Here is an 11,401-nt window from a genome sequence, read left to right as displayed (position 1 = left end):
TAAAGTCCAAATAGTATGCTTATTATTCTTAAAAATTTCAGCTTTATTCCTGAAATTTATAGTCATAATAGGAAAAAAAGCTTATAATTTTTCCTCTAATGTCTGGCCCTCATACTCTTCCATACATCTGAGCCACCCTATTTGATTTATGTTTTTTTTTTTAATGTATTTTTTATTTCGGAGACAACAGTTATTGCAGTTTACTTGCCAAACTCGTCACTATACGCTCCATTGAACTGGGCTATTAAATGAACGCTTGTTGAATCTGTCTAATAGCTGGTAATTACATTGCCTGTCAATCACTGACGTTCATTATTTGATGCAGCCGAGCCAGGGGTCAAAAGTGGGGAATAATTTTGGACCGGAATTCATTCAGTCATTTGAGGAGAAAGTTGGACTGTAGCTGGACTGTGTCTTCTTCCTCTCGTTTGAGCGTATTGACAGGGTCTGTCAGCGGCTCTGTTGACATGCAAATTGGACAGAGAGGGAGGGAGGAGGCGGGAGGAGGACAGCAGCAGCACCGCGGAGCGGAGCGACAGAGCCGCCGTGTGTTTTCACTCTCTGTCCAACAACAGCATGAGCCTCACTTCACCGGACTGTCGGACTAGCTGCTAACTCACCGTCTCCGTCCGAGTCAACACTTCGTGGGACAGTTTCTCTTCGAGGTTAGTCTTTTTATTTCTTCTGCTTGTTGTTCGTGTTTCCCTCTAAAATATCGCGGTTACAGTCCTTGTTTACTGCGCACTGGACGTGACGAGCTCCGCGGCTGACTTGAATTACGCCTCCGACTTCGACACAAATCACTGCGATATTCACATAATGTCAGCTGGTTAGCTCCACTCTGACCCTTAAGTTACTTATAACTTCATGTTAGTTTGTTTTATTATTTCTACTCCAACTTTATCATAAATATAGTTGATACTTTTGTCACGAAGTGTGTTGTGAAGAGGCTCTTTTGAACTCCCCGACTCCAAGTTATGGAGGACTGTAACTGCCAAAATCATAAATAAGTAAAATAACTCAATAAATAAATGAATATGCCATTAAATGCACCAAAAATAACATTGTAAGAAAATGTAGGCGTTAATTAATTTATAAAATGAAACATAAATTGAAATTTGTCTGTTTTAATTAGCTTTTGTATTACCGGTAAATTAATTCTGTATTAAAACAATAATATGTAACATTTATGCATTATAATGTTGTAAAATGCAAGTCCTATGTTATATATTTTGTTTCATTATGTATTTGTACCCCAAATGTTTCCAACAATGTTCCAGCCTTGAGAAATCTGTGATTTATCCAGTAACGCGGTGTGTTGTGTTGGTCACTAGTTGTTATAACTTCCAGAAAAACATGACATGTTTGATACATCAGATAATGACAAAGGAAGTTATCAAAGGCGTTTGGACATTTAGGTATTATTCATTATGCAAATAGGGTCAACCTTTTGCCTGTGATGATGATCAACATCAGATTACATCAACATCAACATCGATTACATGTCTTCCTTAAAAAAAAAGAAAAGAAAAATGGAAAGTTAAAAAAATACAGGAATTAATAAATATGCAAATCAAAACAGAAAAATACATTGTTGTCACAGTTTATAAATTTATCAACACTTACATTTATTTATTATTGTTTTGGTGTCATTTTTATTTATTTATTTACTTTTGAGCTTGTCAGTTATGGGCTTTCATACAAGTCAGGGCAATATACCTACAATTTTAAAAATAACTTTTTAGCCTACATGGTGATTTTATAGTGATTTACTTATAGGCTTTGCTTTCAAACTTGGGATGCAACTGTGAATTCCTGAATGATTAGAAATCATTATAAGTCTTATATTCATGCTCATTAAATTCCTTTTATTTAGCCATTTTGCTGTTAAAATCTAAGTTGAAATACCTCTCTCAGATGTCCTTAGTGTATTCATGTGTGTGTGCTGCTCTCTGCTGAATGACCTCGCCAGGATATTCCCTCAGTGTTCTCATTACAGGCACATACTTCCCCTGTGGGGAGTTACTGATGTTACAGCATGAAAATGTATCACTATTTGAGGGGTTCTGGTCTGGAGTCAGAGTAGTTTAGTGTACCAATGTTCATGAAAGATATGTCTGAAAAGAAGACTAAATTAAGCAATTAAAAATAATTAGGATACTGGATGCAAAATATTCTGCGTTGTATGTAATGCAAATGAGGCTACAGTCCCTGAAAAATAACAAGAATGTGTGAAATAAAGTAGGCTTAAGTGAAATCTTCTCTGCTACATGGAATTTAGTAGCCTAAGGCTTAACCTAAATATTTAAATCTACAAGGGTTCAAATTGAGGGTATTTAACAGTTCGAGATATGAGCTTATTAGGAAAGGCTGGTCAGTAATGTGTTATAATGATAATACCTCGGCACAATACGGAAACTTACACCCAGAAGCAGAGGAAAGAAGTGCTTGTGAGCCGGTAGTAGCTTTAATGAAGCGCATTTATTTGAATGGGATTTGTTTATAAGGCTTCAATGTTTTCAGGGTGAAGTCAAGGACCAGGGAGCCTTGAGGGATAACCAGTAAAACCAGGACTCTTTTCAGTTAAGGGTTCACTAGAGATTGAACTAGTGAGATCTTGTAAAGCCGTCAGTTTCACTTTCTGTTTTCTGACACCTGTGATGTAGCATAACAATAACAGAATCTGAAAGAAAAAAAACACAGGTGTTTTTGGTTATTCTGGCTGATTACACCTCTGTTCAGATTTAAGGTTGGTTGGAGCTTTGATGGGAATTTATTAGATCACAAATCTCATTTACCCATAAGAATGATAAAGATGTGATTTATCCCACCCTGACAGGTATAGTAAAGCAAACAGGAGGCTCAGGAAGATGTCAGTCAATTACTGTCTACACTCCCGCACAGTCCTGAGCACGAGTCTGATCAAAACTAACCAAAAATATCTCCAAAATTCCAACGAGCACCAAAAACTCTAGCTGGATAAACAGCACTACAGGCCAGGGAGAAAATCAAAACCGTTAAAAACTGCAACAGAAATGTGACATCACAGCGTTGTGGTCCTGTTGTCAAAAAGATATTGAACTCCTGTGAGATTAAGTTACATTGATGATTCATCCTTTTCCCCCCTTTTCCCTGAAAACCTTTAAACGCTCTGGAGAATTTCTGTTTTCTCTTTGTTCCCAAGAAGTTTTTGAAAGTTTTGGCGACAGAATCCGTCCACCTGATTACATGTAGCCTTGCGGTGTGCACTCCGTGTGAAGTCGATGAACACGCCCACCCGCACAGTTAGAGTACGAACAGCCTCACCCGTCTCTCCGTCTGCTCTTCTCCCCAGGGTGCTGATTAGCAGAGCGCAGCGCTGACGAGGTCAGAGGTCACCAGGTGTATAATGGGCATGTAATGAGCCTTAATGGGCCACAGGGCGGAGGGAGTGTGGGGGGTGGATTTACAGGCTTGTGAAACTAGAACCATTTGAGAGGTGATTATTAGATTTGTCTGTCAGATGGTGAGACGGAGCCTATTGTGTGGCGTTGTTGTCAAGTGCAAGTACAGCTGCTGAGAGCTGCTAACGTTGTTAGACTGTCACATTAGTGATCACTATCATGTATTAAATCTATGATGATTAATGTTGTGTTTTATAGAGAAGAGCATCCATTCTTGAGAATTGGGACAAATCATGCCCCACCAAAAAACCCTTTAAGAATTATTAATACACTCTAATGCCATTTTTGGTGAAAATATAGAGTATATGTGAAAAAAAGTTTATGTAATTTTGGTTTGTTTAATTTTTTTAATTTCTAAATTTGCTCTGTGTCAGAAAACACCCTTGTCCCTCATAAGAATTCACAAGTTCAAACAATTAAAAATGCTTAAAACTAGCTAAAAATGGCCCTTTAAAATTGTGTTCCAGATTTCCATCAAATCTGTCAGATTTTTTGCAGAAACATGATTTAATCAGGCATAAAAGGATTAGCTAAGGACCTGTTTCACTTCCTGGTTTAAAAAAGGCAGAAATACTGCTCAAGTACAGATACGTCTCAACTTTAACATGTCATCTCTGTAGCCCTTCTAAATCAAAGCTAAATAAGAATGATGGATATGTGTATTTTGATTAGTATTAAGAGAACTTTAAAAAATAAATTTGCTGTTCACTACGACTGTGCTGTGAAATGAAAAAATGTAAATTTTTGTCAACACTGTAAAACGCCAATTCCATCAGATTTTCTACATTCAATAAAAAATGTAATCACTAGGAGGTTGGCCCGTTATGAGGCTTAATAGTGAAGAGTATAGGCTTTAACAAGATATTTTCCAGCATAATTCAAGACTAAAAGTCTAAACCCCTTCAAAAAACAGTTTTGTCCCACCTCTCAAGAATGATATCACTTTGGAATTAGATTTACACATGACAGTTTTGAACCCAGCGTCAGTGGCAGTATAATAGGACAGATCCTGGGATTAGCTCACTGTTTGTCACAGCACTGCTTCCTGTGAGGCTCTGGAGGCGCAGTGAATAGCTCCGTGGTGTAAGAAAAAGGAGCTTTTTTAGTCCTTTGCCTTGCAGGGGCTCTAAATCCCACTTAACCCTTTTATTGGTAGCTTGAAACAATGAACTCTGCGGTCGTGCACAGCCCCTCTCTCTTTCTCAGACACTGCATCTGCTGTCATTAAGTTCTGCCAGTGCAGAGGATTAAAGAAGGGGGGAAATATTCGTGTACGCTCAGTTTTTTTTTTTTTCAGGAGCAATGTGAAAAGGGACAAAAGGCTAGTGCAGCGGGATACAGCGTGTACTTTATGTGTGTGTTTGGAGGGGAGTGGTGGGATAGGCTGTGTGTGTGTGTATGGGGGGAGGGGGTGGATGCTCTGCCCCACAGATGACACTCAGCTCTCTCCAGCTGGAGATGAGGCAGAGTGAGCAGCTACACCTCCTGCTCCCTGTTGTCATTTTTGGATGTCCATATGTGTGTTTATATTTGTAAGTGTGTGTGCATGTACAGCGGGTGAACGCCTTGTTTCTGTATGTGGGACACAAACATCACATTTTGGTTTTATTCTCTTAGTTTTGATCATCATATTTACAATATGATGATACTGTACATATCAGGTTAAGTGCTCAGATTTGGGAACATGGCAACATCACTAAGGAAATCCCAGAATGCACTAGAAACATGGGCAGTCAGTTTGTCCAGATGATCTTAACGGGTGGTAACCACCTGAGGATCAGGACCCTTCAAGAGGTCTAAGATAAATTTTCGGTGTGGCAAAGTGACTGTATAGGACAGAAAAAACACAAGAGAAAACAAAATGTCAAAGAAAATTTAGAGATGAAAGTTTGCAGGAATTTATAGGGACAGGTCACCCAAAAATCAGAAATTCATCATTTTCCCCTGGCCTGATGTGCCATTTATCTATCTAGATTTTTCTGGTGTGAGTTGCACCAAAATTACGTTTGAAAGATTCAGAATTTGTGTCTCTTTGCAAAAATCATGACCTGGTTACTCAAGATAATCTACAGACCATGTTGTGAGAATTTTCATTAAAGAACTACTTTCTCTCTATGGTAGAACTACTTTATTTTTACTTAAAAAGAAAATAGATGCTATGTGACACAGCTCATGAAAAGGTGTGTGGATTATCTTGAGTAACTGGGTCATAACTTGTGGAAAGAGACATTGCTGTTGAGTTTTTGCATTTTTTTTGTCCTTTGAGCACCATCAAGTTCCATTATATTGAAGAGAAAGGCAGACATCTCTACAGCTGGTATTTCCACAACACAACTCAACACCAAAACTATCTAGATTGATGAATAGCTCTACAGGCCAAATATACAAAATGTATTTTGAATTTTGTGGTGAATTGTCCCTTAAAACATCAGTATCAGCTCAGAATCTTACAATCAGTGCCTTCTCTGTATTGTAAAAACACCAGAAATGTACTTTTTTGGTTCCCGTAGCAACAGGAATGATTGACAAAAACTACAAAAATAAAAGCCAAATTGTAATAAACATGAGTTATACTTAGAGAGAAATGGGAGGTGCCGTGTGAGATTTTACACTTAATGACCACATGTGGTGTTGGGATAACGTATTTACTAGCCCACGGGTGGTGATCTCATTGTAGGACACCGCTAAAAGGGTAGAGACGTCTCTGTGAGGAGCACAAGGGGCCTTTTCTGCTCACTGCTCCTTGACAATGAAGCAGGGCCCAGGAGGTGATTATGGCCGACCCGACTGACAAGGGTCTTCAAACTCACGTATTTGGGAGGGTCTTCTTCTTTGTTGTGCAGCTGCATCCTTTTATCCTTTAGTCCTGAAAAAACATCTTTGTTCATCCATGCAGTTCTTGTACTTGGTACTATCTGAAAAACAATGTGTGAGATGGTTTGTAGTAATCCTTCTCAGATACTGACACCAAATATCAGACAAAAATACAGGGGTGTAAGAAAATATTGTTATGATTGAGCATCGCAATCTTATTTTGTACCACTGTATTGATTTGTATAAAACTATATTGTGATATATGGCTGCAACTAATGATTATTTTCATAGTCCATTAATTGGTCGATCATTTTCTTGATTAATCTATTAATAGTTTTTGTTTTAAAATGTCAGAAAAAGGTGATCACTGTTAATCATAGTTTCCCAAAGCCTCGAATGACGTCCTCAAATATCTTGTTTTACTTACAACCCAAAGATATTGAGTTTTACAGTCAGTCATAAGGAAAGAAACCAAAAAATACTCACATTTGAGAAGCAGAAATCAGAGAATTTAGACTTTTTTCTTAAAAAATTACTTAAATTGATTAACTAATTATCAAAATAGTAGTACTTAATTTAATAACCGATTAATCGTCACAGCATTACTGTGATACATGCTAATATTCATGGCAGTGGTTTATTTTGTGTTGTGTTTAAACAACAACTGTTCTGATTGCATAAAAAGTAAACTTTTTTTTAAAACCCAGATTTCATGCATATGGTTGTGTTCTTTATGATAAGACAGTTGTACAAACTTTTGGTTTAAAAATACCAATATATCACCTTGCTTACAGTATCGCAATATATCACAATATATTGAATTGTAACCCATATATCCTGATATGTATCATATTGCCAAATTCTTGCCAGTAAAGAAACCCAAATACAAAGCATTTCGGAGACCAACAGCAGTGAATAAATACAATGTATTTGGCAGGTGGTTCCTGATACCAGAAATTTAGTAGTTGATATGACTACCAGTGAAATTCCATGATTTTCCGTACCTAATTCAAAATAAAAATCAAGCCATTATTATTTTTCTTTGCCACCTGAAAAAAAACTCTCCTGAGCTTCTAGTACAAAAGACTGAAGGGGGATATTTACTGAGCCTGATGCAAAACACTATAAAGTATAAAGTAAAATAATGGAGTTCAACAGTGATTTCTGCTGCGGAACTCCGAATACAAATTAGACTGAGAGCGCAAGCTGTAGTTTAAATTTACTGACATGGTGTTTGACCATTAGTCTAGAAATATTTATTGAAACACCAATGGATAAAACTAGGGCTGATTTTGAAAAAATATCTAAGTGTGATTATTGATATTGAATTGACTGATATTGCAATTGCGATATGATTTGCCAGGTAAGCGATAATGTACAGTGAAATAAACCCTGATGGAGTGATGCAAGTCTTAAATCACCCTGAAGGGGATTATTTGATAATAATGACCTGCTCACTGTACATTATCCCACTTATTACATGGTACTTACCAAAATAAAACAATAAATTGACGTGAAGTATTGATTTTTAAAAAAAAGGATTTTGTCAATGCAATGATTTTATTGTTTCTACAAAGTCTATGATTGGAAGTGTGTCCATAGCAACAGCCTTTTCTTCCTAGCAATGGTCTGTTAGAAGGAAATAACAGACCTTAGAATGCTGAAATTGACCAATCAGAATCGAGTATTTAACAAAGCCATGTAATAAATGAGAAGAAATGATAACTTGTATATCATTATCTTCATTTTCATTGAAAAACATTAAATGGTAATGTTGTGATTTTTGCAGGGATCTGCACCACAGATGTTTTCCTAATGTGTAGGCCAGGACATCTCCTCAGCATAATTCATTTAAAATGGTATTTTGACACACATTGTTCCTTTAACACATATTGCCCTTCCTGAAAATTGCAGTAGACCATACTGTGATTTTGATAAAATTGCAGTCAATTGTCCAGCCTCAGATAACACTTGGAATATACTGTTAATGTAATGTTATTATGAACTGAAACTCAGTCAACATATGGACAGCTGTCTTTGTGGAACTTTCCTAAGTTAGTAAGTTCGAAATGTGCCTTCCTTTTGTCTGAAAAGTTCAGTTGCGCTGTTTTTTTTGTGAATGTATTATTAATCCCCGATGATCTGCTTTGAACACAAAGTACTTCCATACATGACTGTGTTTCTTTTTGAGGCAGAGCTGTTGCGGCAGCTGCACTTGTTGCGATCTTCAGCATGTTGACAACTACACTTTCTGGCACGGAACAGCTTGTTCTTCGAGGCATTTTTCTTTTTCCTTTAATGGCAGGCAAGAATGTGGTTCTTGGTGCCCAAGTATCGAATTCTGTCACGTCCTTAACTGCAAGCTTGTATTTCTCCAGTAGTGGAAAATTTTGATTCTGGTTTAATTAGTTCATTGACCCAAACTGATCAGTCAAAGTCAGTTTAAGTTAAATTACTGCATTGAATCTGTACTCAGATCTGGCGGTGTGTGTGTGTGTGTGTGTGTGTGTGTGTGTGTGTGTGTGTGTCACCAGCCACTTTATTAGGTTGCACCTGTTCAACTGTTTGTTAATCGCAAATATCCTAGGGCTGCATGATTTGATAAAAAATGTGCAAGCAACTTAGTGCATATGGGCATGTAGACGTGGTTAAGATGATCAGCTGAAGGTCACAACAAACATCAGAATGGGGAAGAAAGGTGATATAAGTGACTGTACACGTGGCATGGCTGCTGGTGCCAGGCAGGCTGGTTTGAGTTTTTCAGAAACTGCTGATCCTGCACAATTATCTGTAGAGTTTAAAGAGAATGATCAGAAACAGACAATGTCCAGTGATCGGCAGAGCTCTGAAAATGCCTTGTTGATGACAGAGGATAAAGGAGAATGGCCAGACTGGTTCAAGCTGATAGAAAGGCAACTCAAAGTAACTCAAACAGCCACTCATTACAACCAGGTATACACAGGGAACCTTGAAGCAGATGGGCTGCAGAGAACATGCTGACTTCTGAATCTCAGCTGTCTTTGTCCTCTAGCTGGTATTGTACTGTTCCTTTGATAAGATGTTCTCACTGTGTACCAGAATACCTAAACACCACTGTCCTCCAGACGCCACACATCATCACCCTGACCATGAGACTGAACATGAGTTCCTCTTAGAGCATTTACACATGGCTTGATTGTCAAAAAGTAGAAAGTACTTTTCTCTTATTACTCTTCACCTTATACAATCTGACCCTGACCTCTTTGTGTTGTGGAGAAAACAAGACATTGGAGGACATCATCTTGGGCTCTGGGAAACACTGATTGATATTTTATAGACCAAACAGCTATTGATTGATTAATCAAGAAAATAATCGACTAACTAACTAATCATTAGTTGCCACCCTAGTTTCTTGTGGTCTTTTTCTTCTTGCAAAAATGACAAATTTTCAATATAAATATATTTTTTTCTAGGTCATTAAATGCCTTGAGCTGTATTAAAAGGCCTTACATATTGTTATATTTAGTCTTATGTTTAAGTTGACCTTTATCACATCTGGCTCACATGGATGACAGAAGGTTTATTTCCAGCAGTGAGCTCAGGATTAGCCAGCAGTGTGTCAGCCTCCCATTTCTCTGCACAGAATGCACAGATTACAATGCAGAGGTTAAACTGATAATATAGGCGTAAATATTTGCTCTGCATTCTCTTGGGTATTTATGGCCCGTTTTGTCCACCATAAATGCTTCAGTCAGCGCTGGATCTCTCCGCCTCGCTGCTACAGCGAGCTAGCTCGCGCTGAAACAGATCTCTGGATTATTGAGCGGGTCAAAGTATTGTTTTAATCTGGTTTTGGCTCTCTGTCCCTAACTGGTGCAGGAAAGACAGATGGCTGAGTTTAGAGAGAAATCAGGGGGCGGGGGGGGTTTGAGGGGGGACCACTTGTTTCTCATACACACACATCATATAGTGATGTCACTGATCTCTCACAGATCTACAGTGTGATGGGAAAAGCCCCCCTGCTGGGAAATATCTGCGCTGTTAAGAGCAGTCAGTGGAGCTGCAGCTCATATCTCTGTGACTGTGCTGCTGGTCCGTCAGCAGTCAGAATCAGTAATTTAACTAAATGTACATGTTGTGATACTGGGGCTGGGTATTGATTCAGGCTTCCCAAATCGATTTGATGTGATTCACAAGGTCCTGACTCGATTTGATCTGATATTGAGTTAGTCAGGGATATTTCAGTTACAATACAAATTTTGCTTCAATATGTAAGAGATTCTCAGAGAAGTAATGCTGTAAATTGTACAAGGAACCCTCTAACCTGGTGCATTATTAAAAATGAATTGATGAATTGACCCCAAAGCAGTTCCAATAACAGTGTTTTCCCCTCTTGCGCCAAAGGCTGGTCACACGAGACTAGCGGGGTTAAAACTGCTAAAACTGTTAAAACCACACATCCACAGAAAGAAAAGACACTAAAAGATCGATTTTGGGATTTTATGAATGGATATCAGACCATACAAAGGAAAATCGTTTTGCATTGATTAATCACTTTTTTTCCTGAATCCATCCCCATACAATACTATTTTTTATGCTGATACTTGAACTTTGCGTATTGACCGATACAGTGTACAGATCCAATACCAGTGCAAATCCCTACAAAGACAAACCAAATCAGGAAATAAAGATTTAAATCACAGTGTCTGTATTTGCAGTTTAATGTCAGAGATTATGTGCAATCTATAAGTACTCATGGTACTGTTGATTTGTCAGTGAGTAACTTGGTCAGTCAGATTTGCAGCGCTGGCCTTAGCTCCACTACAACATTGGCAACTCCTGTGTTCAAAATTTTTTTGCGCATACTCGCTGACGACTGGAGTCTTGTGCATTATCAGTCTGTGGTGCAAAAGCCCAATTAAAGCATCACTGTTGCACAGGCGCATTTTCCCCATGCCAGAAAAAGAGAGAAGAACCTTTGTATCTCAGACAAAGTCAGTCAAAATTTGTCAAAATGATATCTTCTCTCCTGGAAACTCCAGGCAGGTCAGGACTCCTCTGGAGCTCCTAAAATTTGGCCGAGATAGGACTCATTTCCTATTATGACGTGCCTGACAAATGTGGCCCAGATCAGATCTTTTTACTCCTCTGTTCAGGAAACTGTT

General features: G+C 38.2%; 1 protein-coding gene across 1 annotated transcript in view; it reads left to right on the top strand.

The window, feature by feature from the left end:
- Positions 1 to 266: 266 nt before the first annotated feature.
- Positions 267 to 11,401, top strand: part of ankrd6b (ankyrin repeat domain 6b) — a 60,229-nt gene continuing 49,094 nt past the window's right edge. Inside the window, exon 1 of the mRNA XM_084737771.1 lies at positions 267 to 665. The gene's annotated coding sequence lies outside the window, so the exon portion shown is untranslated. The remainder of the gene's footprint in view (positions 666 to 11,401) is intronic.

This window comes from Lutjanus erythropterus, chromosome 15 (genome assembly GCF_056507025.1).
Source record: "Lutjanus erythropterus isolate fLutEry1 chromosome 15, fLutEry1.hap2, whole genome shotgun sequence".
NCBI classification, from domain to species: Eukaryota; Metazoa; Chordata; class Actinopteri; order Lutjaniformes; family Lutjanidae; genus Lutjanus; species Lutjanus erythropterus.
This window is presented reverse-complemented; position numbering and strand designations above follow the sequence as displayed.